The sequence below is a fragment of the Podarcis cretensis genome (genome assembly GCF_951804945.1).
Source record: "Podarcis cretensis genome assembly, chromosome: 10".
NCBI lineage: Eukaryota > Metazoa > Chordata > Lepidosauria > Squamata > Lacertidae > Podarcis > Podarcis cretensis.
This window is the reverse complement of record NC_137179.1, coordinates 2,794,598-2,820,349: the sequence shown is the minus strand read 5'-3', so window position 1 is coordinate 2,820,349 and position 25,752 is coordinate 2,794,598. Positions and strand designations below refer to the sequence as shown.

The 25,752-nt window shown below is 50.3% G+C and overlaps 1 protein-coding gene across 1 annotated transcript in view; it reads left to right on the top strand.

The window, feature by feature from the left end:
* The first annotated feature begins 1,492 nt into the window (after positions 1 to 1,492).
* Positions 1,493 to 25,752, top strand: part of SHANK3 (SH3 and multiple ankyrin repeat domains 3) — a 494,453-nt gene continuing 470,193 nt past the window's right edge. The window contains exon 1 of the mRNA XM_079992132.1: positions 1,493 to 1,618. The gene's annotated coding sequence lies outside the window, so the exon portion shown is untranslated. The remainder of the gene's footprint in view (positions 1,619 to 25,752) is intronic.

The following is a 25,752-nucleotide window of genomic DNA, read 5'->3' as shown; positions in this document are numbered from 1 at the left end:
CCAACTAAAGGGAGGGAGGGAAGTCAAGACTCGGCAGAGTCAAAGAGAATATATTGTGATGGTACGGATTGTTGGAAAAAGAATACTTAAAGAAAACAATAAAAATTTATTGGGGGGGGGAGATAAAATTCCTAGAGAATTAATGGGCTGTCTGTGGGGAGAGGGGACATGTCTCCAGATTATATCATCCCGTAGCAAACTCATTCCCTGAGCTTAGAACGTTATTGCCTGGGTGGGGGCCAATAAATTGAATCTTGGAAAGATGGAGGTGTGGGGTGTCTTCCAAGTTCTCAAGTCCAAGAGGTGGGGGTGACAGCTTGTTCTGGGTGGGCTTGCAGGCCCCTGGGAGGAGCAGGGCCAGAGCTTGGGGAGTCTCTTGGAGCCAACATTTTCACTTGAGGCCACAGTTACCCCAGTGGCCAGGAGTGCTGGTCTCCACCTCTGGCTTTTTCACCACCTCCAGCCCCTTTGGGACAGAGATGAGAAGGCACCAAGTAAGCCTCCCTGGGGAGAGCATGCCGCAAACAGGGAGCCATCCCAGAAAAGGCCCTGTTCTCGTGTTACTGCCCCCTGGACCTCTCACAAACCACTTAGAGGGTCTTTCAACAATCTGGTGGAATCTGAGGGCTGGAAGAACTCGAAATGGGGTGTGATACACCAGTAGAAGTCAAGTACAACATACCTTGTTTGCCTAGAGTGGACATGCAAAGGGGATGTTTGTTCCAGTCTTTTAAGAGGGAAAGTAAGAAGAAGCCAAAAATGAAGAACATGTGCATTTCTCTCTCTCTCTCTCTCTCTCTCTCTCTCTCTCTCTCTCTCTTCCCCCTCTCTCTCCCTCTCTCCCTCTCTCTCTCTCTCTCTCTCTCTCTGTGTGTGTGTGTGTGAGAGAGAGAGAGAGAGAGAGAGAGAGAGATGTGCATGTTCTTGTTTGGCGATCACTCATAGCCAAGTAAGATTGTCTTCCATGAATATGTTCTTAACAGTGAGTCTGTAAGTGACTGTGGAGGCCAATTCTGGATCCACACCTCCTTCCACAGCGGGGACATAGTTTTCCGGGCAGGAGTTGATCACGGTGTGTTGCTGAGTTAGATTAACAGGGACATGGGGCGGTGGGAGATTTTATTTTTTTTTGTGGGGGGCACAGTGGCAGCCACTCCCCCATCACCCTCCCTGCAGCAGCCACCCAAAGGGGCACCAGCTGAATGGGCAGTTTGATGGCCCCAGTGCCTTGGCAGCAGTCGCTAAAGCGTGGGAGGGGGATTCCTTTCCTTGCATGCCTGCCCCCCCCCATCTACATTGAAAGGCCTTTTTTGTGCAAAGGGTGGGGGTGGATTCCAGCAGGCAGCTCCTAGGGAACAGCCAGCAGAGACTCTTTCCAGGGAGGGCCACCCTGATGGGCTCCAGCTTCCACTTTGGCCGTTGCCAGCCCCCTCCCCCAGGAAGCCACCCGTTGGGAAGCCGGGTATGACTGAGCATGCAAGGCACCCATTCTGCCCTGCCGCAACCCAGCGGTCCCTTCCTGATGCCAGGACATGCGCTGACAGTGACCTTGAGGGACAGGCAACGTTCAAGGAGAAGCACGGGCCTGCCAGACCCTGATTGGGATCCTGCTGCCAAGGTAGGTGCTGCCACCCTCTGAGCTTCTGCCATCCCTTCAGGTGCCTTGGCATGACCTGCACCCTTTTGAACCATCTTCTAGCACAAACCCTGCTTCAAGTCCCAGCCAGGAAGGTTGGAGGAGGCCTGGCAGGGCTTCATCTGGGATGAATTCAGGCTTGAAGGTACAGCCTGTTCGGGATAAGGCTGAATTTGCTCTGAAGGAACAGAAGTGCTCTCGGGTGCCCAGGTGGCCTGCTTTTGCCCAGCTTTTACTTGTGTGCTAGCTGAGCCCCTTTCTGCAGGATGTGGATCAGGCCACAACAACGCACGCCTCGGTCACTTAGATTACTGCGATTTGCTCTGCATCTACATCCCCTTGCATGTCCACTAAGGGAAACCAAGGCATGTTGTACTTGACTGCTATCTATGTATCACATCCCACAATAAATGTTTAAAATCATGCCTGGCCTGCAGTAAGTGGGTGGAGAAATCCTCTGGTGGGCATCCACCGAAGCTGACTGTTGGGAGACTCCAGATGGAAAACAGAAAGACCAGCAGGGCTGGAGAAGTTTGCCTTGGCCGTGGGGTGTCTTCCTTTTGTCCCTGGGCCTGCCATGAAGCGAGATCTGGCGTTTGCCACTCAAAGGCTGCTGTGCCTTCTCTCTCACTCTCTCTCTCCTCTAGTGTCTTGGAGAGCAGGAACAGACTGAAGGTTTAACTTGGCAAGGGAGATGAAAGGATGAGAAAAGCTTCACCCACATAAATTCTGTGTGTCAGGCTGCTGTGAAAGGCATGAGGACAGGGCCAGGGAAAAGCTGGCGAGCTCTGTGCCCACTTGCTTGGTTGTGTGACTGTCAGCAGGACTTGAGAACACTCTCTGCCACAAATTTGCCTTTTTGTTGTTGTTTAGTCGTTTAGTTATGGACCAGAGCACGCCAGGCCCTCTGTCTTCCACTGCCCCCGCAGTTTGGTCAATCTCATGCTGGTAGCTTCGAGAACACTGTCCCACCATCTTGTCCTCTGTCGTCCCCTTCTCCTTGTGCCCTCCATCTTTCCCAACATCAGGGTCTTTTCCAGGGAGTCTTCTCTTCTCATGAGGTGGCCACAGTATTGGAGCCTCAGCTTCAGGATCTGTCCTTCCAGTGAGCACTCAGGGCTGGTTTCCTTCAGAATGGAGAGGTTAGATCTTGCAGTCCACGGGACTCTCAAGAGTCTTCTTGAATTTGTCTAATCCTCTTTTAAAGTTGGTGGTTATCACTGCATCAGTCCATTTTGATCAGTACAGTGGTACCTCAGGTTACAGACGCTTCAGCTTACAGACTCCGCTAACCCAGAAATATTACCTCGAGTTAAGAACTTTGCTTCAGGATGAGAACAGAAAGCACGTGGCGGTGGCACAGCGGCAGCGGGGGGCCCCATTAGCTAAAGTGGTACCTCAGGTTAGGAACAGTTTCAGGTTAAGAACAGACCTCCAGATCGCATTAAGCTCTTAACCCAAGGTACCACTGTACTGGCTCTTAGCTGAAGGTCAGTGGCTCTCTGGGGTTTCAGGACAGGTGACATCGCTCTACATGGGGCTGCCCTTGAAGCTGTCCCAGAAACTCCAGCGGGTGCAGAATGCTGCAGCGAGGCTCCTCACGGGGTCTCTGCCATGGGAGCATATTCACCCAGTGCTTTTCCAGCTGCACTGGCTCCCGGTGGAGTACAGGGTCAGATTTAAGGTGCTGGTCTTGACCTTTAAAGCCCTTCACGGCCTAGGACCCTCGTACCTACGGGACCGCCTCTCCTGGTATGCCCCACGGAGAGCCTCACGGTCCATAAATAACAACACCCTAGTGGTCCCAGGCCCTAAGGAAGTTAGATTGGCTTCAACCAGAGCCAGGGCCTTTTCAACTCTGGCCCCGACTTGGTGGAACGCTCTGCCTCATGAGACCAGGGCCCTGCAGGATCTGATTTCTTTCCGCAGGGCCTGTAAGACAGAGTTGTTCCACCTGGCCTTTGGCTTGGAGCCAGTTTGATTCCCTCCCTCCCTCTCTTTTTTTTTCTTTTCCTCTTTTCCTTCTCCTCCTGCGATGAGGCTACATTTTAATATTTTAATGTTCCATTATTTTAATGTTGTATTTTATTTTTGTTTTTAAGTTTGTAATCATTCATCTTGTTTTTATTATTGCTTGTAAGCCACTCTGAGCCCGGCCTTGGCTGGGGAGGGTGGGGTATAAATAAAAAATTATTATTATTATTATTATTATTATTATTATTATTATTATTATTTCCAACCCCACCTGGAGATGCCAGGGATTGAACCTGGCACCTTCTGCATGCCAAGCAGGTGCACTGTCTCCCTGAGTTTACCCCTCTTCCCCTTGGATTTGCACCAGCCAGAGCCTATTGCCGTCAGTTCCCTGGAAGGGGGAAGGCAGCCTTTCCCAACCCGGTGCCCTCCAAAGGTTTGGGACTACAACCCCCATCAGCCCCAACAAGCGCAGGCCAGTGTGAGCTGCAGTATAAAACATCTGGAGGGCACCTGGTTGGGGAAGGATGAGGTGTTCCTCTGAACATATGCGGAGTGCCTCCTCTCTCTGCCAGCTTGCTCTCGCTTTGGGGGCCGTGGGAAAGGCTGAGTGCAGTGTTGCCACTCTCTGCTCTTTCTGTCAGCAAACGGGGGGGGGGGGAGGCAGACAGGGGGAGGGGTTGGCGACCGGAGAGGGGAGCTCTCATTGGCAGCCCCCCCCCCCGGGGATCAGCAAGGGCAGCCGTGAGGCGCTTAAGCCGGCTGCAGCGGCCGAGGGAGTCAGATTAAGGGATCCGGGAGGTGGCTGTGCTTGGCTGGCTCTCCCTTATTAAGTCTCATTTTTAATAAGCCTCCAGCCAAGGGAAACGACAGAAAGAGCAAATACGTGCTGGGGGTGAAGATGGGCAGGCTGGGTCCTCAGGGGAGGAGTCTCTCTCTCTGTGTGTGTGTGTAGGGAAAAGCTCAGCCTTGCATCCGATGGGAAAGTCAAAAAACAGGAGGCACGGCTCAGAGGCAACCCTGTTGTGAAGCAAAGGCAACTCGGCTGGGTCATTTGGGTACCGTTGAAGCCCAGCAGAGACGGAGGCAGGGAGACCTATAGGAAGAGATGAAGGCAGGGAGACCTATAGGAAGTTGAGCAGTTGGGGGAGTGGTGCAGGAAAAACAACTTACTCCTTAACTTAAAGAAAACAAAAGAGATTATTGTGGACTTTAGGAAATGTAAATTGAATATTCAGCCACTGATTATTGAGGGGAAGTGCGTGGAACAGGTCTCGGTGTTTCGATTTCTGGGAATGGAGTTGAGAGATGATCTTTGCACCACGGCACCAGATATGCTTAAGATGGCCTTCTGTAAAGCAGTAGATTCCCCCATTGTGCTTGACAACACACCATCCCCACAAGGTGGGCTTTAACTGATTCCCATTTTCCAGCTGGGAAACTGAATCTGGGAAATGGAGCCGCTCACCCAGGCCTCTGCAGCAGCCCCAAACCCAGCTTGCCTGGGCGGGGGGAGGGGGGGTCAAGGGTTGCTTGTTGGTCCTTGAGCTACACTGGCTGTCGTACATCTCTGAATCCCGGCAGGGCTTGCCTCTTAATTAATCCCTTTGGAAAGGGACCACCAAGCCCATCTTGACAGGGGCTCATTATTCCTAGAAGCACAGGAAGACGTTCTTCTTGTCAGCAAGAACTTAGCGGAACTTTCCTTTCTCCCTGGCTGCACAAGGTTCACAAGCGCCATGGCTGCGGCTGCATCGGAGAGCCTGCCACTGCTGGTTCCTGGAGGACAGAGCCAGAGACAGTGGTCCCTTGGTTCTCAAACTTAATCTGTTCCGGAGGTCCGTTCCGAAACCAAAGCATTCCAAAACCGAGGTGCGCTTTCCCATAGAAAGTAATGCAAAACGGATTAATCCGTTCCAGATTTTTAAAAACAACCCCTAAAACATGAATTGAACATGAATTTTACTATCTAATGAGACCATGGATCCATCAAATGAAAGCAATAAACAATGTACAGTCACACCTCATGTTACGTTTGCTTCATGTTACGTTTTTTCAGGTTGCGTTCCGCAGTGACCCAGAAGTACCGGAAAGGGTTACTTCTGGGTTTTGCCGCTTGCGGTGTGCAGACGTGCAAAATGACGTCATGTGCATGCACAGAAGTGGCGAATCGCAACCCACGCGTGCGCAAATGCGCCCCTGTGGGTTGCGTTCTTTTCATGTTGCGAACGGGTCTTCGGAACGGATCCCGTTCACAACCAGAGGTACCAGTATACTGCAGTCACACAATCAATCAGTAGCTGAACTGGGTTCCACACAGTCACAAAAACGAAAAATAAGAGCCACAAATAAATAGCAAAAACAGACAGACCTCAAAGTGGCACTCAAAACCAAAGTGTGGCATTCAAATCGGAAGTGTAACACTCAAAACGGAGCAAGTTCAGCTTCCAAAAAATGTTTGCAAACCGGAACACTTAGTTCTGGGTTTGCAGTGTTTGGATTCCAAGTTGTTTGAGTACTGTAGCAGGAACCCCCCCCACCCCAATCATTCTGTTTGTACAAACTTCACACACACTCACACTCACACACTACATACGCTATGCTTCTGTTATAAATTCATAGAAAATCAACCATACATTGGATTTGCACTGTTCCACTTTTATTTTACTCCATGAAGGAAGGACTACAAAATGGGGCAGGTTTGATACAGGGCAGCCATAATCCCTTCAGCATCCCAGCACATACACAGGTGCCCTGCCCAGTTGCTATGCCAACCCTGATGGTCCCAGACAGAAGACAATCAAGATCACAAAGAACTTGCATATGGGAGTGGGTTCAGCATGGACTGAAACAAAGGACACTGATCAGATCTTCCCTCAGGGGGCAGGAAACTGCAAACTCCCCTTTGTCTCCTGGAAGTTCCTGGAAGTGACTCATGGGGAGGGGGAAAGGAGGAACCAGCCAGGTGACAAGACACTCAGGTTACCACCAACTCCTCCCTCAACCCCTCCTTTCTGTAATGTATGCATGATGTTTCTGGGGGTGGGCTAGACCTAGAGGAGGGGAATTTCAAAAGTTTTTATAAGACCTTGCACACTATTCTTCTGGGTCTTTCCTCTCACCTGCAAGTGAGGGGAGCACCCTGTCGCGACAGTCTTTCTTCAATAAAGACCAAGCCTACAGGCTGCTGATTTGCTCCAATTTACTCTGGTTGGTGTCTTTACTTTTTGTCCAAGGGAGCCCTCAGATTTTTCCGGTAACAGTTCAGATTTTTCCGGTAACAGTACCAAGGCGGTTGAGAACCAAGGTACCACTGTACCTTGGAAGCAGCACCTGCAGCACTTTGATGTAAAGGGGAGAAGGATCCATGGGCAGGCCAGTCATTCCCCCCACTTGGAGGGCTGATGAGAGGGTCACTTGCTTCCATCAGGAAGCTGTCTTGAGACAGAAGCGGCACTTGCACAGTTTTACAAAGTGGGGTTGCATGGCGTCAGATAAGGCCAGGGAGATTTGGGTCCAGAGCAGACCCTTTCCATATTCTTCTTCGGCCTGACCTACACCACAGGGTTCTTGTGTGGACAAAATGGGGGACGGGCATTTTGTACGTGCCCCGTGGAGAAAGTTCAAAATGAAAAATGCAGTTCAAAATAAAATATGAAATTATGATCATCCAAAAGTTTATTTAATATTTTACTTAAAAACAAAAACCACCCAAATTAGGCAACTGCCACGGGCTTCCCCTTCCTTCCATCCTTCCTTTTGATTTAGGCAAAACAAACTTACAATAGCAGCAAAATCAGTCAGCATTTCAATAAGGATACCAGCAATGCATTTCAAAACATTATATCAACATTTCAGCAATGTATTCGCAGCAATTAACTGAAAAGCATTCCCCCCCCCCCCCCATCCAACTGAAAGCGCTGCATAGATGTTAAAAATTAACTATAGGAAAACACCCAACACCAGTCACTTCAGTAATGGGAGTTTTCAAAATCTCAACTAACTGGTTTGGTCACTCACCTTATCTCTAGATTGCCCTCCATCCTGTGTGTCTGTGCCCATTCAATGCCACCCTTTCTCTCTCTCTCTCTCTCTCTCTCTCTCTCTCTCTTTTTAAATGATATTTATTAAAGTTTAACAATAAAAACATACACAAACAGAAAACAAAAAGAAACAAGTATAATTTCCATCCTTATTTTCTTAAACCTAATTTCCCCGACCTCCTCATACCTCCCCCTTCTGTATTCTAATTTCATTATCTAATCAGCAAATCCATTCCCTTACTTCCCATATTTTTTAATAATTCTATTCTTTTTCCATAATCAACACCCCTGAAAACCACATAATTTTTAAACCCATGTCAATTCTAACCTTCGTTAATTTTATAATATTTATTAAGATAGTCTTTAAATTTCTTCCAATCTTCTTCTACTGTCTCTTTCTCCTGTTCTCGGATTCTGCCAGTTATCTCTGCCAGTCCCATGTAGTCTGTCATCTTCATCTGCCATTCTTCCTGGGTGGGTAGATCTGGTGTCTTCCAATGTTGTTGTTTAGTCGTTTAGTCGTGTCCGACTCTTCGTGACCCCATGGACCAGAGAACGCCAGGCACTCCTGTCCTCCACTGCCCCCCGCAGCTTGGTCAGACTCATGCTGGTAACCTCGAAAACACTATCCAACCATCTCGTCCTCTGTCGCCCCCTTCTCCTTGTGCCCTCCATCTTTCCCAACATCAGGGTCTTCTCCAGGGAGTCTTCTCTTCTCATGAGGTGGCCAAAGTACTGGAGCCTCAGCTTCAGGATCTGTCCTTCCAGTGAGCACTCAGGGCTGATTTCCTTCAGAATGGAGAGGTTTGATCTTCTTGCAGTCCATGGGACTCTCAAGAGTCTCCTCCAGCACCATAATTCAAAAGCATCAATTCTTCGGCGATCAGCCTTCTTTATGGTCCAGCTCTCACTTCCATACATCACTACTGGGAAAACCATAGCTTTAACTATACGGACCTTTGTTGGCAAGGTGATGTCTCTACTTCTCAAGATGCTGTCTAGGCCTGTCATTGCCCTTCTCCCAAGAAGCAGGCGTCTTTTAATTTCGTGGCTGCTGTCACCATCTGCAGTGATCGTGTCTTCCAATACTTTTCAATAAGTATCCTTGCTGCTGTTGTAGCATACATAAAGAACGTTCTGTCCTTCTTTAGCACCACATGGCTAACCATACCCAGGAGAAAGGCCTCTGGTTTCTTCAAGAAGGTATATTTAAATACCTTTTTCATTTCATTATATATCATTTCCCAGAAAGCCTTAATCCTTGGGCATGTCCACCAGAGGTGAAAGAATGTACCTTCATTTTCTTTACATTTCCAACATTTATTATCTGATAAGTGGTAAATTTTTGCAAGCTTGACTGGGGTCATGTACCACCTATAGATCATTTTCATAATATTCTCTCTCAAGGCGTTACACGCCGTAAATTTCATACCGGTGGTCCACAACCTTTCCCAGTCAGCAAACATAATGTTACGTCCAATATCTTGTGCCCACTTAATCATAGCTGATTTAACCGTTTCATCCTGTGTATTCCATTTCAGCAGTATGTGCAATATTGCAATCTTATGTACCCGGGTATAATCTTATGTACCCGGGTATGCCCTTAGAACACAGAATTTGGCTAACCTTAAAGTGATCTAAGGATCCTTGTCCTCTACCAGGGATTTGAGATTTTCAGGTATATGCATCTTCCAGATGCATTACACGTCTGAGCAGAGGACAGCAGCAGAAGCATCAAAAATTGCACAGAGGCATCCAGAACTCACTTTAACCCAGCCTTCACCCCCTCGGTGCTCTCTGGATGTTTTGGGACTACAACTCCCATCAGCCCCTGCCAGCACCGGACGGCAAAGTCAGATTGAGGTTGAATCCTGACAAGACAGAAGTACTGTTTCTGGGGGACAAGAGGCGGGCGGGTGTGGAGGATTCCCTGGTCCTGAATGGGGTAACTGTGCCCCTGAAGGACCAGGTGCGCAGCCTGGGAGTCATTTTGGACTCACAGCTGTCCATGGAGGCACAAGTCAAATCTGTGTCCAGGGCAGCTGTTTACCAGCTCCATCTGGTACGTAGGCTGAGACCCTATCTGCCTGCGGACTGTCTCGCCAGAGTGGTGCATGCTCTGGTTATCTCCTGCTTGGACTACTGCAATGCACTCTACGTGGGGCTACCTTTGAAGGTGACTCGGAAACTACAACTAATCCAGAATGCGGCAGCTAGACTGGTGACTGGGAGCGGCCGCCGAGACCACATAACACCAGTCTTGAAAGACCTACATTGGCTCCCAGTACGTTTCCAAGCACAATTCAAAGTGTTGGTCTGACCTTTAAAGCCCTAAACGGCCTCGGAGTGTCTCCACCCCCATTGTTCTGCCCGGAAGCTGAGGTCCAGCGCCGAGGGCCTTCTGACGGTTCCCTCATTGCGAGAAGCAAAGCTACAGGGAACCAGGCAGAGGGCCTTCTCGGTAGTGGCTCCCGCGCTGTGGAACGCCCACCCATGAGATGTCAAAGCGATAAACAACTACCTGACATTCAGAAGACATCTGAAGGCAGCCCTGTTCAGGGAAGTTTTTAACGTGTGATATTTTACTGTATTTTTGGTTTCCATGGAAGCCGCCCAGGGTGGCTGGGGAGGCCCAGCCAGATGGGCGGGGTATAAATAATTTATTATTATTATTATTATTATTATTATTATTATTATTATTATTATTTCTATTTAACCCCACCCCTTCTGCAAGCAAGCAGATAGATGCACAGGAAATGTGTTGACTTAGCACCAGGGCTAATAGCACAGACTCCGCACACAGATGCAGGGCTCATCCAGCCAGGCTCCCTTTTGCGCCACATTTTGCACTTTCCCAGCTCTGTGGGTTCCCTTTAGAGGGAAAGGGCTCAAATGCACAGCGCTGAAAGCTCGTGCACCTGTCAATCTGGTACCCTCCAGATGTTCCGCAACACAACTCTCGCTGGCCGCAAAAGGCCAAGCGGGAGTTGTAGTCCGAAAACATCTGGGTTGGTCACCAGGTTGGCGCATGCCAGTGTGCACACAGACACAAATTCTGTTGCCATGGAAGTGAGTCATGCCCAGCTGTGTGATTGGCAGCTGCCAGAAAGTGTGAGTCAGGCTTGAGGTGGAGGCTCCACAGCCGCCTTCTCACTCCCTTGCTGTGTGACTTTGCTTCTGCTCCGGGAGCAAGGCCGGCGGAGTACATTTTTTTGTGCCGGGGATGAAAAATCTCCCCCACACACTCTGCACACATACTAATTAGCAGCAGACTCAATCTGCAGGGAGATTCTGGCACATGTACCTCATTGATATGAGCACCCTAAGCCCACAGTCACTTGAGTGATCTACATAAAGTGCATTGGGCTACCACTGCGCCTAAACTCTCTCTCTCTCCCACCTCCACAGCCAACTTCTCCAACCTGGTACAGTTTCTGTGGCTTCAACATCAGCCTTTTTTTAAAAAAAACCCACGAAGAGTTCTGCAGTATGCTGGGCCTGGGGGTTAACCAGAGCAACGCGGTCCCATTCCGGTTCCAAATCCAAGGGTTCCGCGAGGAGTTAGTCCGACAGGGACAAGGCAGGACATGAAGCAGGAAACCAAGCAAGGTCGGGCACAGGGTCTCAGGCAGGTTCCGGATGCCGCCTGAGGCAAAGGATCCGGAGCAGACTGAGACTCCTCTGGTTCCAAGTCCAAACCTGAATCCCAGGCCATCACATGCAGAACCCAAAAACTTGTGCATTCTTCTGTAATCTTTTGGATGGCTTAATCAAAATATTTTCCTAATACAGTTGTACCTTGGAAATCGAATGGAAGACATTTCAGAAGTCCGTGCCACTTCCAAAACGTTCGAAAACCGAAGCCGTGGAAGCCCCGTCAGACATTCGGCTTCCAAAAATAGATCGCAAACCAGAACAGTCACTCCCAGGTTTGCGGTGTTTGGGAGCCAAAATGTTCGAGAACTAAGCTGTTCAAAAACCAAGGTATGACTGTATGGGTTTTTAGAATATTCTAAGATTAAAAATAACAGCAACCCTGCAGCTCCATTCTTATGGGTTTATTAAATCAGTAGCATTTCAGTCCATTCACAAACAAACTGATTAACTAAATGCCCCAAGGTGGCTGTCACCAATGGAAGCGAAAGCTCAGAAAAAGCTCAATATGGAGGCCAAATGGCCGAAATATTGGGAAATTTTGGAACAAGAGGGAGACAGACTAAAATTGCAGAGTTTTGAAAAATTAAAAAATAGAGTGCGAGATTGGCTTCATTATTACCAGATAATGGAGGCATACAATTTGGACAAAAAAAATGGCTTCCAGGTGGAAAAATCAAAATTGGAAACAGAACTGCTAGATCCTAAAATTAAGAACTTATCAAGAATGTATAACTTGCTGTTGAAATGGAATACTTTGGATGAAACGGTGAAATCTGTTATGATTAAATGGGCACAAGACGTTGGACATAATATTATGATGGCTGACTGGGAACAGTTATGGACCACAAGTATGAAATTCACGGCATGTAATGCCTTCAAGGTCAAGGTACCCCTGCCCGTACGGGCCAGTCTTGCCAGACTCTAGGGTTGTGCGCTCATCTCATTCTATAGGCCGGGAGCCAGTGCTGTCCGCAGACGCTTCCGGGTCACGTGGCCAGCGTGACAAGCTGCATCTGGCAAGCCAGCGCAGCACACGGAACGCCGTTTACCTTCCCGCTAGTAAGCGGTCCCTATTTATCTACTTGCACCCAAGGGTGCTTTCGAACTGCTAGGTTGGCAGGCGCTGGGACCGAACGACAGGAGCGCACCCCGCCGCGGGGATTCGAACCGCTGACCATGCGATCGGCAAGTCCTAGGTGCTGAGGTTTTACCCACAGCACCACCAGTGTCCCACATGTAATGCCTTAAGAGAGAATATAATGAAAATGATATACAGGTGGTACATGACACCAGTCAAGGTTGCAAAAATCTATCATCTGCCCGATAATAATAATAATAATAATAATAATAATAATAATAATAATAATAAATTTTATTTATATCCCGCCCTCCCCAGCCGAAGCCGGGCTCAGGGCGGCTAACAACACTAAAACAGTGCAACATTATAAAAACATTATAAATATTAATTAAAATAAAATTGATGGCAATCATAAACTAAAGTTTTGTAAAGATTGCCAAAGGAGGGAGTCAGGCTGCGCCCTGACCAAAGGCCTGGTGGAACAGCTCTGTCTTGCAGGCCCTGCGGAAAGATGTCAAGTCCTGCAGGGCCCTTGTCTCTTGTGACAGAGCGTTCCACCAGGTTGGAGCCACAGCCGAAAAAGCCCTGGCTCTAGTTGAGGCCAGCCTAACCTCTCTGTGGCCTGGGACCTTCAGGATGTTTTTATTTGAAGACCGTAAGTTCCTCTGTGGGGCATACCAGGAGAGGCGGTCCTGTAGGTACGAGGGTCCTAGGCCGTATAGGGCTTTGAAGGTTAAAACCAGCACCTTAAACCTGATCCTGTACTCCACCGGGAGCCAGTGCAGCTGGTATAGCACCGGATGAATGTGATCTCGCAGCGAAGACCCTGTAAGGAGTCTCGCTGCGGCATTCTGTACCCGCTGGAGTTTCTGGGTCAGTCTCAAGGGCAGCCCCACGTAGAGCGAGTTACAATAATCCAGTCTGGAGGTGACCGTCGCGTGGATCACAGTGGCTAGGTCAGGGCGAGAGAGGTAAGGAGCCAACTGCTTAGCTTGGCGGAGATGAAAAAATGCCGCCTTTGTTATCGCTGCAATCTGCGCCTCCATGGAGAGGGAGGTATCGAAGATTACACCCAAACTCTTAACGGACGGTGCTGGCACTAATTGCACCCCTGCAAGAGATGGGAGTTGCCCCCTCAATCCCATATCGTCCCGTCCCAGCCAGAGGACCTCTGTCTTCGAAGGATTTAACTTCAACCGGCTCGCACGTAACCATCCAGCCACAGCTTCCAAACATCTGATCAGTGCGTCTGGGGCCGAGTCAGGATGGCCATCCATCAACAGATAGAGTTGGGTGTCATCAGCATACTGATCGCAGCCCAGCCCAAAACTCCGGACAAGTGGGGCGAGGGGGTGCATAAAGATGTTAAAAAGCATCAGGGAGAGTATCGCACCCTGGGGCACTCCACACACCAAGGAGTGGCAGGATGACAATTCCCCCCCAAGTGCCACCCTCTGTCCCCGACCAGAGAGAAACGAGCACAGCCATTGAAGGACTGTGCCCTGGATCCCCACGTCGGCAAGGCGGTGGTCCAGGAGTTCGTGATCGACCATGTCGAAGGCTGCTGACAGGTCTAGAAGAATAAGCAGCCCCAACCCGCCTCGATCCAGCTGCCTGCGGAGATCATCTGTTAGGGCGACCAGAGCCGTCTCGGTCCCATGACCAGCGCGGAAGCCGGACTGGAATGGATCCAGAGCCGATGTTTCATCCAGAAACCTACCAAGCTGTTCAGCAACCACTCTCTCAATCACCTTACCCAGGAATGGAAGATTCGAAACCGGGCAGTAATTGGATAGATCTAAGGGATCTAACGATGTTTTCTTTAAAAGCGGGCACACCACTGCCTCCTTCAGTTCCCCTGGGAATGCCAAGGGACAAATTGATGATATCCCCCAGGGGGGCCCGCACCTCGTCTGGACACGCTCTAATCAGCCAGGACGGGCACGGGTCGAGAGGACAAGTGGTGGGCTTTCCAGCTTGGAGGAGTCTGTCCACATCGGCTGGGGATATGCGGTCAAAGTGGTCCAATACTGAACCCGAGGACAGTCAAGGGGCCTCCAGTTCCTTTATTGTATCCAAATTGGCAGGGAGGTCATGGCGGAGCAACAGGACCTTCTCCGCAAAAAAGCTCGCAAATGCCTCACAGCTGTGTGTCAAATTGTTATTTAAATTTGGCTGTCCTTCGAGGGACGTTAAAGACCGAATTATACTAAATAATTGCGCCGGGCGAGAGCTAGCGGATGCAATGGAGGCTGAGAAGTAGGACCTCTTAGTGGCCTTCACTGCCATCTCGTAGGTTTTCATAAAAACCCTATAGGATGTTCTTGAAGCTCCGTCATGGGCAGCCCGCCATACTCGCTCTAGCCGTCTGAGGTCCCGCTTCATTTTCCGGAGCTCCTCGGTAAACCAGGGAGCCCAGTTTCTGCGGGGTCGCAGAGGGCGCTTCGGTGCGATCTCATCGATGGCTGCCAGGAGCTGGGTATTCCAGCCCTCAACAAGCTCAGTCAATGAGTCGCCAGGGGGAGAAAGGTCCCGCAAGGCTTGGCGGAATCTATCAGGGTCCATCAGCCTCTGCGGGCGAGCCCAAATCGGCTCGCCACCTAAGCAGGGTGGGGGTGGAACGTCAATCCTGGCTTTCAGAGCGTAGTGATCAGATAAATGTTGGAAATGTAAAGAGACCGAAGGTACATTCTTTCACCTTTGGTGGAAGTGCCCAAGGATTAAGACCTTCTGGGAGATGATCTATAATGAAATTAAAAAGGTATTTAAATATACCTTTCTGAAGAAACCAGAGGCCTTTCTCCTGGGCATGGTCAGCCAATTGGTGCCAAAGAAGGACAGAACTTTATTTATGTATGCTACAACAGCAGCAAGAATACTCATCGCGAAGTATTGGAAGACACAAGATTTACCCACCCGGGAAGAATGGCAGGTGAAGGTGATGGACTATATGGAACTGGCGGAAATGACTGGCAGAATCCGAGACCAGGGAGAAGAGTTGGTGGAGGAAGATTGGAGGAAATTTAAAGACTATTTACAGAAACACTGTAAAATGAATATCTGTTAGAAGGATGTTGGAACAATATTTAATGATTTTAGAAGGAAGTATATAAAGGATTTGGGAATAACTGACTGTTAATTGCTGAAAGGAGGAAAAGTAAAGTTACATTATATTAAGACAATTTACAGGACAAAAATTTTAAAAGAGGGAAAGGATTTGCTGAAATAGATAATAGACCTAGAATGCAAAAAAGGGAGGAGTGAGGAGGTCAAGGAAATAAGCTAATGAAAGAATGGTAAAGAGGAGATCTGATGCATTTTCTTTTTTTGCGTTTTTGTTTTTATTTAATGGGCTTTATGTTTATTTTTTCTTTCTGTAATTGTTGAAACTTTAATAAATATATATATAGTTTTAAAAAAACCTGATTAACTAAATGAATTTTGATAGGGACAAATGCCAGGTTCTGCCCTTAGGCAGGAAGAGCAGATGGGGGACGTCTGGCTCACTAGCAGGACATGTGAAAAGGATCCAGGGGTCTCGGTGGACCACACGCTGAACATGAGTCAACCCTGTGATGCAGCAGCAAAAAAGGCCAATGCTATTCTAGGCTGCATCAACAGAAGTTTAGTGTCCAGGTCAAGGGAAGTCATAGCAGCGCTCTATTTTGCCTCGGTCAGACCACATCTGGAATGCTGTGTCCAATTCTGGGCACCACAATTTAAGAAGGATCTAAACTGCTGTGACATGGAAGATGGAGCAAGCTTTACTTTCTCCTGCTCTGGAGGGTAGGACCGAAACTAATAGATTCAAGTTACAATAAAGGAGATTCAGACTAAAGCTTAGGAAGAACTTTCTGGTGCTACGAGCTGTTCAAGAGTGGAATGGTCTCCCTCGGGAGGTGGTGGGCTCTCATTCCTTGGAGGTTTTTAAGCAGAGGTTGGATGGCCCTCTGTCATGGATGCTTGAGTTGAGATACCTGCATTGCAGGGGGTCCCTTCCAACTTTAAAGTTCTATGATTCTAATCCTAGAATCATAGAATCATAGAGTTTGAGGAGACCACCAGGGCCATCGAGTCCAACCCCCTGCCAAGCAGGAAACACCATCAGAGCACTCCTGACATATGGTTGTCAAGCCTCTGCTTAAAGACCTCCAAAGAAGGAGACTCCACCACACTCCTTGGCAGCAAATTCCACTGTCAAACAGCTCTTACTGTCAGGAAGTTCTTCCTAATGTTTAGGTGGAATCTTCTTTCTTGTAGTTTGGATCCATTGCTCCGTGTCCGCTTCTCTGGAGCAGCAGAAAACAAGCCCAACATTACCCAGTCTGGGCCCAGTAATGTTGGAAACTACTGAGGCAGCCACACCAGGCCTGCACAAATGCGTTCTTCCACACAAACCAGTGTGCTTTACACAGCTTGTTGTCTCTTCCACACGGATAAATGAGCTGTGAATCTTACAGATGTGTCCCTATAGAGTCTGATGGCCTGGGACTCGGGCTCGGACTCGGAGCCAGAGGAGTCTCACTCCGCACCGGATCCTCTGCCTCAGGCAGCATCTGAACCAAGTCTGGGGCCTGATCCTGAAGAGTCCCAGTCTGCACAGGTCCCCCAGCAACAAACACCAGCCGGGCCGAGTCAGGAGCCTGAGCCTGCCCTGGCTCCAGATGCGGGGATGACCTCATTGCCTCCAGCTGGGCCATCACTTACAGCTGCTCCACTACTGGTTGGGTCAGGGGAGGCTGAGGCGGCCCCTGGGTATAGTCACCCACCGACGTCTCCCGAGTTGCAGAGACTGAGGTCTGAGAGAAGGAGAGACCTGAGTACTCGCAGGAGGAGTGTTTGCCTTCGGGCGAGACAGGGAGGTGAGTCACCGGGGGATCAGGACCGGCCGTTACCCCCTCAGAGATAAAAGGCTGTCGGACCCCACCCCAAGTTGTGGGAGCAACATTGCTGTTTTCCAGAACCTGCCTGAGATCCTGTGCCTGTCCTTGTCTGGTTTCCTGCCTTGGCCCTGCCTGACTGACTCCTCGCAGAATCCTTGGATTCGGGACCAGACCTGGACCGTGTTGCTTGGGTTAACCCCTGGGTCCAGCACATATAGAATGGGCTTCTTCTGTACTGCTCAGTCCAATCTCACCCTACAAATCCTGTCTGAATCTTCATTGCGTGATTTGACAGATGTAAGTTTATTTCTACATTATGGTGGGTGGAGAAGTGGTTATTTTGGGCCTCAGCTGCACTCCAGAATCTAGGTAAGCCCCGTACTGTTAAATAGTTGCAATGCTAAAAAGAATGGAGGTTCTGAGCATGTACAGACTGCTTTCCTCAATCACATACAGAGTGCTTTTCCTGTGTTGGTGCTATGAAGGATATGGGGCTGTAGATCAGAGCAGGGATCTCTTAGAAGGGTTGGGGTCTAGCTCCACTTTCCTTCCTTTTTGGTACAGACACTGAGGGTTTTCCAGGCCAGTGGGGTTGGAGTGCAAGGCAGCCGACTGTCAGAGACCAGTCTGAGGAGTACAACTCTGATGAGTGGTAGGAGCCTACTCCTCTCCCTGCTCATGGCCAGGATCCTGAAACTCCATAGGAGTAGTGGGGTAGTGTTGATTTGGAACAGTGGTTTGCTGAGGGGCACAGTTCGGAAGGCAATAGTTGGGCGGAACTGGGAGGCGAACAGCAAGAAGAATGGGAAGAGAGTGAGCTAGCCGACTGTCTCTCACTGGAAGATGTGCAGTCTCTCACTCCCAAGGCTAGGAGCTTAGATAAGGTGGCTTCACAAAAGGCTCAATGCTTGAGAAATCAGGTGGCTAGGAGAGGAAAGGATGGAAGTGACTAGAGGGAAGTGGGCAGAATCCTAATTGGGTTCACCTGCACTCTGAGAATGGTCGCTTGTTCTTTTGCTGTGTTCATTAAACATTTCTGTTGCTAGTAAGACATGCTATCTACAGCCAAGTGGGGAGGAAGCCAAGCCCCCGAAATCTGACATTGACAGGCACTAGCAGCAGCCAGCAGCAGACCAAGGCGATCGAGCACCTGAGGTGGCGGGCATACCCTGTGCCTAGGGGTGGGGCCAACCATCTGCAGAGCAGGGTGAGTCAGGCAAGACCCTCCGTGGGGCCTCAGAGGAGTCTGCCTGCCTCTTCCCACTCAGCCGCCCTACAGCTGAGGAGGAGGCAGCGGGCGGACCATTTGGGGCAGCACAGAGCCTGCGGGTGCCCAAGCCACTGCATCACTCCCGGGTGAGATGCATGGCTCGGGTGTGCTGCAGGCCCCACGTTGAGTGCCACCCAGCATTTTGTCACCCCCCCTAGTGGTGACACCCAGGGTGACCTGCCCCCACCGCACCCCCATTCCTCCACCCCTGGTGTGATGGCCTGGGACTCGGGCTTGGGCTCGGAGCCAGAGGAGTCTCAGTCTGCACCAGATCCTTTGCCTCAGGTGGCAGCTGAACCAAGTCTGGGGCCTGATCCTGAAGAGTCCCAGTCTGCACAGGTTCCCCTGCAACAAGCACCAGTTGGGCCGAGTCAGGGGCCTGAGCCTGCCCTGGCTCCAGATGCGGGGATGACCTCCTTGCCTCCAGCTGGGCCATCACTTTCAGCTGCTCCACTACCGGTTGGGTCAGGGGAGGCTGAGGCGGCCTCTGGGTCTAGTCACCCACCAATGTCTCCCGAGCTGCAGAGACTGAGGTCTGAGAGAAGGAGAGACCTGAGTACTTACAGGAGGAGTGCTCACCTTCGGGCGAGTCACCAGGGGATCAGGACTGGCCGTTATCCCAACAGATAAAAGGCTGCTAAAAGGCTGGTGGACCCCGGCCCAGGTTGTGGGAGCAACATTGCTGTTTGCCAGAACCTGCCTGTGATCCTGTGCCTGACATGCCAGGTTTCCTGCCTCGTGTCCTGCCTTGGCCCTGTTGGACTGACTCCTCACGGGACTTTTGGATTCGGGACCAGACCTGGACCGTGTTGCTCGGGTCACCCCCGGGCCCAGCACACCTGCTATGAGCGATCCTTGACCCACTGCTGCCACCAACCTCTGTCTGCAGAGTGGTGGCCGCTTGCCTTCACAGGTCATCTCACCATGCAGCCTGACAACTCACCCTCAAAGGTGCCTGAGGGTCTTCTGCACATTGTACTATGGGGTGTTTCACACAATAGAGTCCAAGGCCCATGCCTCCCCCGCCTATGCACATGACGGACAGCTGCGTGTTGTCTGGCTGGATCCCTCTGTGGGACCTTCAAGGTTCTCAGGTGTGCAATGAGCAAAGGAAGTCTGAAGCCTTCCATCGGTCTCAGGTACTCATGGAAGGAATGGATTTGGGCACCCAAGGGTGGTCTCCCCTGGGAAAGACACTGTGTTATAGGAGGCAGTGGTATAGGTTTGGCTCTTACGTCACCTGATGCCCAGGAACAGGAGGATTCTGGGTGCTTGGGGTGGCTTGAGCTGCCTGGGTGGTCCTTTCTCTGGTTAGCAATCTCATGGGCCAGAAAGCAAGGAAACAGCAGGAGCCCCACAGGCTTTGCCACTGTGCCCTGAAGGTTTTGTGAAAATTGCTGGCCAGATGCAACAGGTAGCCCCAGAAGGATTGCCCTGGGTCCTCCTGCCCCACCTGCTGCTCCCCTGGCTCAAAGCAATGCTGAGATAGGGGCAGGAACCTGTACAGAGGCCTCTTTGAGAGAGGGGTCAGTGAGCTCCCCCTTCATCCAGTGTAGGGCGGCTTTCTCAGCCCTACATGAGCCCCACCCCATCAGGAAGACGGAGGGTGCTAGAGAGGAGTGTGTGTGCGCGCCTGGCTATGCGCAACACACATGCACACGCACACAGAGATGGGAGATTGACTCGAGGAGCAGCCCGTTTTATCTTAAGCAAGGTCACCATGGAAACCACAAGCAGAGTGGGGAAGACTTGCCAAAATGAAGGCATGGGAGAGGCGGGGGGGGGGAGGCTAGGAGGAAGGAGCCCTCATGGGTGCCAAGCGGAAGGGGTAGTGCAGGCAAGGGCGAGGGTGCCCTCCAAGGTGGTGAGGGGGGAGCAGGAGAGCTGTGTTTCACGTGTGGCCATAGCTGGCAGGACATCCCTAGCTGGGGTTATGCACCTCTAGCCTCTGAGGCCACCTGGGCACCAAGCCTTGGTGCTGGATCAAGTGGTCTGGGCATGCTGTGTGCCGGCTCCTTCAACGAGAGCCCAAGCACATCTGAAACCCACTGCCCAGAGATGGGAAATGCCCACAACGGTGCCCCTGTCTTTTCAGGATCCTAGCTCCTTTGTAAGGACTGAAAACAGCCCCTCAGCCCTGCGCAAGCTGTTCGCAGCTGCTTCAGGAAACAGTGTGTGTTTGTAACCATCCATCGCTGCTTCACCTGCTTCCCCTGGGAATGAGAGCCAACCTTGTCTGTTTACTTTGAATCTTAGCTATGTGGGAACTGATTGGGGGCAGTGAGATCATGGGTGTTTGGCGATAGCTACTGGATCCACCAGGGATGCGGGTGGCGCTGTGAGTTAAACCACAGAGCCTAGGACTTGCCGATCAGAAGGTCGGCGGTTCGAATCCCTGCGACGGAGTGAGCTCCCGTTGCTTGGTCCCTGCTCCTGCCAACCTAGCAGTTTGAAAGCACCTCAGAGTGCAAGTAGATAAATAGGTACCGCTCCGGCGGGAAGGTAAATGGCGTTTCCGTGCGCTGCTCTGGTTCGCCAGAAGCGGCTTAGTCATGCTGGCCTCATGACCTGGAAGCTGTATGCTGGCTTCCTCGGCCAACAAAGCGAGATGAGCGCTGCAACCCCAGAGTCGGCAATGACTGGACCTAATGGTCAGGGGTCCCTTTACCTTTACTGGACGCACCAGCCTTTTTTGCTGCCAGCGGGGATGCCCAAGAACCAGCATTTTAAGAGCCCGTGTGCTGTAGTGGATAGAGTTTTGGACTACTACAACCTGGGAGAGCTGGGTTCGAATCCGTGCTTGGCCATGAAACTCACTGGGTGTCACCTTGGGCCAGCCACCATCTCCCAGCTGAACCTACCTTGCATGGTTGTGGAGATGATTAAAACCAGGGGGGAGGAGGACCCTGAGTGGCACCCTGAGCCCCTTGAAGGGAAGGGTTGGTAGGGCATAATTGCCACAGAGAAAGAAATAGGAGCCAGGGGCCCATGAACTAGGGAGCCCCTTTCTGCTCTCAGGGAGAATGTGTTTGACCCAGGAGGACTCAGTTCAGAGGAGAGTTGGCCCAGCACTGTGCACTTCCTCTGTATCCAGGCAGCCGAGGCAGCAGCTGTTCTCCCAATTCAGTCCCCAGCAGATTGGCTTGCCGTTTGCCACCCTTTTGGCTGAGCTCATTTCCTGTTGCCTTGCTCGTGTCTGTTTTTAGCTCTGGCTACGCACCCTCTGACCTTCCATTCAAATGGCACAATGCGAAAAGGCGGCGGGGGGGGGGGGGGAGAAGGTGGGGGGCAGAAACAAGCAGGGAGACGGACTCCTTGGCCAAAGTCCTCTGACATACCTTTGCCCCCAAATGACATAATGAATGACTAAGGTGGGCCCATCTCTCCCAGAGCTGCTGCTGGGTCTCTGGAGTGGCGTCTTCTCCAGACCTGTGTTCTTTTGGGACGTGGGTGGTGCTGTGGTCTAAACCCATGAGCCTCTTATGAGAGCCAGTGTGGTGTACTGGTTAAGAGCTCCTCCACATGCAGCTGCTGGGTGACCTTGGGCTAGTCACATTTCTCTGAAGTCTCTTAGCCCCACTCACCTCACAGAGTGTTTGTTGTGGGGGATGAAGGCAAAGGAGATGTTAGCCGCTTTGAGACTCCTTCGGGTAGTGATAAAGCAGGATATCAAATCCAAATTCTTCTTTTCTTCTTCTTGGCTTACCAGTCAGAAGGTCAGATGTTTGAAACCCCATGACGGAGTGAGTTCCCCTTGCTCTGTCCCAGCTCCTGCCAACCTAGCAGTTTGAAAGCCCACCAGCACAAGTAGATACATAGGTACCGCTGTGGCGGGAAGGTAAACAGCATTTCCATGCACTCTGCCTTCTGTCATGGTCCTCCGTGCGCCAGAAGCAGTTTAGTCCTGCTGGCCACATGACCTGGAAAGCTGTCTGTGGACAAACACCAGTTCCCTTGGCCTGAAGGTGAGATGAGCGCTGCAACACCATAGTCGCCTTTGACTGGACTTAACCATCCAGGGGTCAAAGAAAGAAGAAAGAAAACTCAGGAATACCAGGGATTCAACCAGCCAACTTCTGCACATTTGAAAGGGCTGAGGCTCATCAAATCATTATTGATTGAAAGGGAGCCTGGGGCTTCTCTAGTCCAAGCCCCTTTGATGCCGGAATCTCAAAGCATTCCATGCAGGAGAGTCCAGTGGCAAAACACTTGCCTTGCATGCAGAAGGTCTCAGGTTCAGGCCCCAACTTAATCTCCAGCCAGGGCTGGGGGAGACTCTGACAGCTGAGGGTAGGCAATACTGAGCTCGATTGTGATGGCCTGGGACTCGGGCTCAGACTCGGAACCAGAGGAGTCAGTCTGCAATGGATCCTTTGCCCCTGCATCATCTGAACCCAGTCTGGGGCCTGATTCTGAAGAGCCCCAGTCTGCACAGGTTCCCCTGCAACAAGCACCAGCTGGGCCGAGTCAGGGGCCTGAGCCTGCCCTGGCTCCAGATGCGGGGATTCCCTCGTTGCCTCCACCTGGGCCATCACTTACAGCTGCTCCACTACTGGTTTGCTCAGGGGAGGCTGAGGCGGCCTCTGGGTCTAGTAACCCATTGACGTCTCCCGAGCTGCAGAGACTGAGGTCTGAGAGAAGGAGAGACCTGAGTACTCGCAGGAGGAGTGCTCGCCTTTGGGCGAGACAGGGAGGTGAGTCACCGGGGGATCAGGACCGGCCGTTACCCCGACAAAGATAAAAGGCTGTCGGACCCCACCCCAAGTTGTGGGAGCAACGTTGCTGTTTGCCAGAACCTGCTGCGATCCTGTGCCTGACCTCGCCAGGTTTCCTGCCTAGTGTCCTGCCTTGGCCCTGTTGGACTGACTCCTCACGGAACTCTTGGATTCGTGACCGGACCTGGACCGTGTGGCTCGTGCTACCCCCGGGCCCAGCACATGGATGGACCAATGTCCTGAGTCAGCTTCCTATGTCCCTATGGCTTCAAGGAATTGGCTTGCCTTGGCAGTAGATAAGCAGAACAAAGTGAACAGTGTCTTCTTACCAGGTAGAATTCTTTAATAATCACAGTGAGGGATAACGAACATCTCCCTCTAAGGCCATCCCCGTCCCGTTCAGGGTCAGGGGGACCTGCCCTGCCTCCTCATTGTAGCCCTCCTCAGCATGGTTCCTGACACTATTTGGGAAGGGCCATAGGGCAGAACATATGTGATGAATGCAGATGGTCCACGTTGGGTTGTTGGGAATTTCGGAGGGCCATAGCTGGTCAACAGAGACAATCCTGGGTTAACCAATGGTCTGGCTAAGGGCTCATCCATACATCTGTTTCCTCCATGATTTGTAGACACGGGTCCGAGAGGATTTTGCTGGATCAGAGCAAACAGTGATCGGGTTTTCTATGGACAGATGTTTGTTCCAATTCAGTGGTAAACAGCAGGTTTTCGTAGGGAGAGTGGCAGGACAAACAACAACAACAACTATTGGATCCGTGCCTGGGAATCATGGGACAAATGGAATAAATTGCAGAACAAAGGAAAGAATGGACGAGCCCTAAGTACAGTGGTTCTCAAACTTTTTCTTCTCTTGGCCATACTTTCAGAATAAAAATTAGCTCATGCCGCACTGAATTCTTTATTGATAAGAGGTACATTGGAAAAGAAAACTAAACAACTCCTAGCAGTGTTTGATTTGTAATGCAGAACACAACTGCTTTATAATACAATCATGAGACACCCAGAAAGCATAAAATGCAGATACAAAAGAACAGGCATTGTTTTCAAAATATAATTATAAACAAGCCTCTTACATATGCACCTTAAGTAGGTCTGCAAACTCAGTGAGAGGTGGGAACTTGCTTTGGCAGAGCAATCTCCTTTACATTAGGTTTAATTTAAAAGAAGAAACTCTCCTCTCCTCAACAACCCAAAGAAGCCTTTCTGTTTTCTATTTGTCAGAGTTGAAAATTCCTGGAGAACTGTAGAATAGCCAAGGCTCTGGAAAAGAGGCCTGGAAACTGTTTCTGGTCCCCGCCCCCCTCTATATATATTATTTGATACTATACTATGCTTTACTGAAATGTTTCTTTGACAGTCTCTGAGCCTCCGGCCCTTTGCCCAAGAACACACACCTCCTGATGAGAGCCAGCAGAACAAATGAGATTCCTCCATAGTGATAAGGGGGGGGGGGGGAATCCTGGGGTGTGGATTTACAGCTCGCCAGGGTGCCACTCCCCACATGTCCCTCTGGTCAGCAAACAGTGATCAGTAGATCTTTATTTACAGGACAGCCTCTCCTGGTCTGCCCCACGGAGGACCTTAAGGTCCATGAATAACCATAGTTTAGAGGTCCCAGGCCCTAAGGAAGTCAGATTATCCTCCACCAGGGCCAGGACCTTCTCAGTGATGGCTCCAACCTGGTGGAATGCTCTGTCCCATGAGACCAGGGCCCTACAGGTTCTAACCTCCTTCCACAGGGCCTATAAGACAGAGCTATTCCGCCTGGCCTTTAATTTGAATTCAGCCTGATCTTTTATTCCCCTTCCTTCCCTCCCCCTCCTTTTTTATGAAGATTACCCGCTCTGAGACCCCACAGCTGATTCTCCCCTGGTCTCCTCGCTGGCCCAAATACGACTAATTTAGCCAGCTAGCCCTGGTGATCATCTAATGTTTATTGGATGGATTTCCTCCTTAAACTGATTTTTGAATTCAGAATTTATTGTTATTCACATTTTATACTGTATTTTATGCTGTTTTTGTTGCATCAATTAAGGGTTTAAATTTTTTTTGTTAGCCACCCTGAGCCTAGTTTTCTGAACCGGGAAGGGTGGGGTATAAACAACACAAATTATTATTATTATTATTATTATTATTATTATTATTATTTATTTGCAACAAGGTTCAAACACACAAAGAGTAGGAACCCCCGAGTATATGGTTGCACGAACTTTTAAGACCTCTCCCCCATGTCCCATAATACACTTCTAACAGCATCATCAGTACGTCACAAACATGTCACAAAGTAGGAGTGTTTAGCATTTAGAAACATGAGCCTGTCACCCACCCGTGCCAATAACCTCAGTTTCCCACACCTTTTAACTACCCTCTTTCCCCAAGATGAAGGGGGATGGTATTTACCCATCCCCCTAGCTGCAAGGCTTTCCTGAGATTCTCCTTCAAAAGTATCAGCATTCAATCCACCATCCCATGGATTTC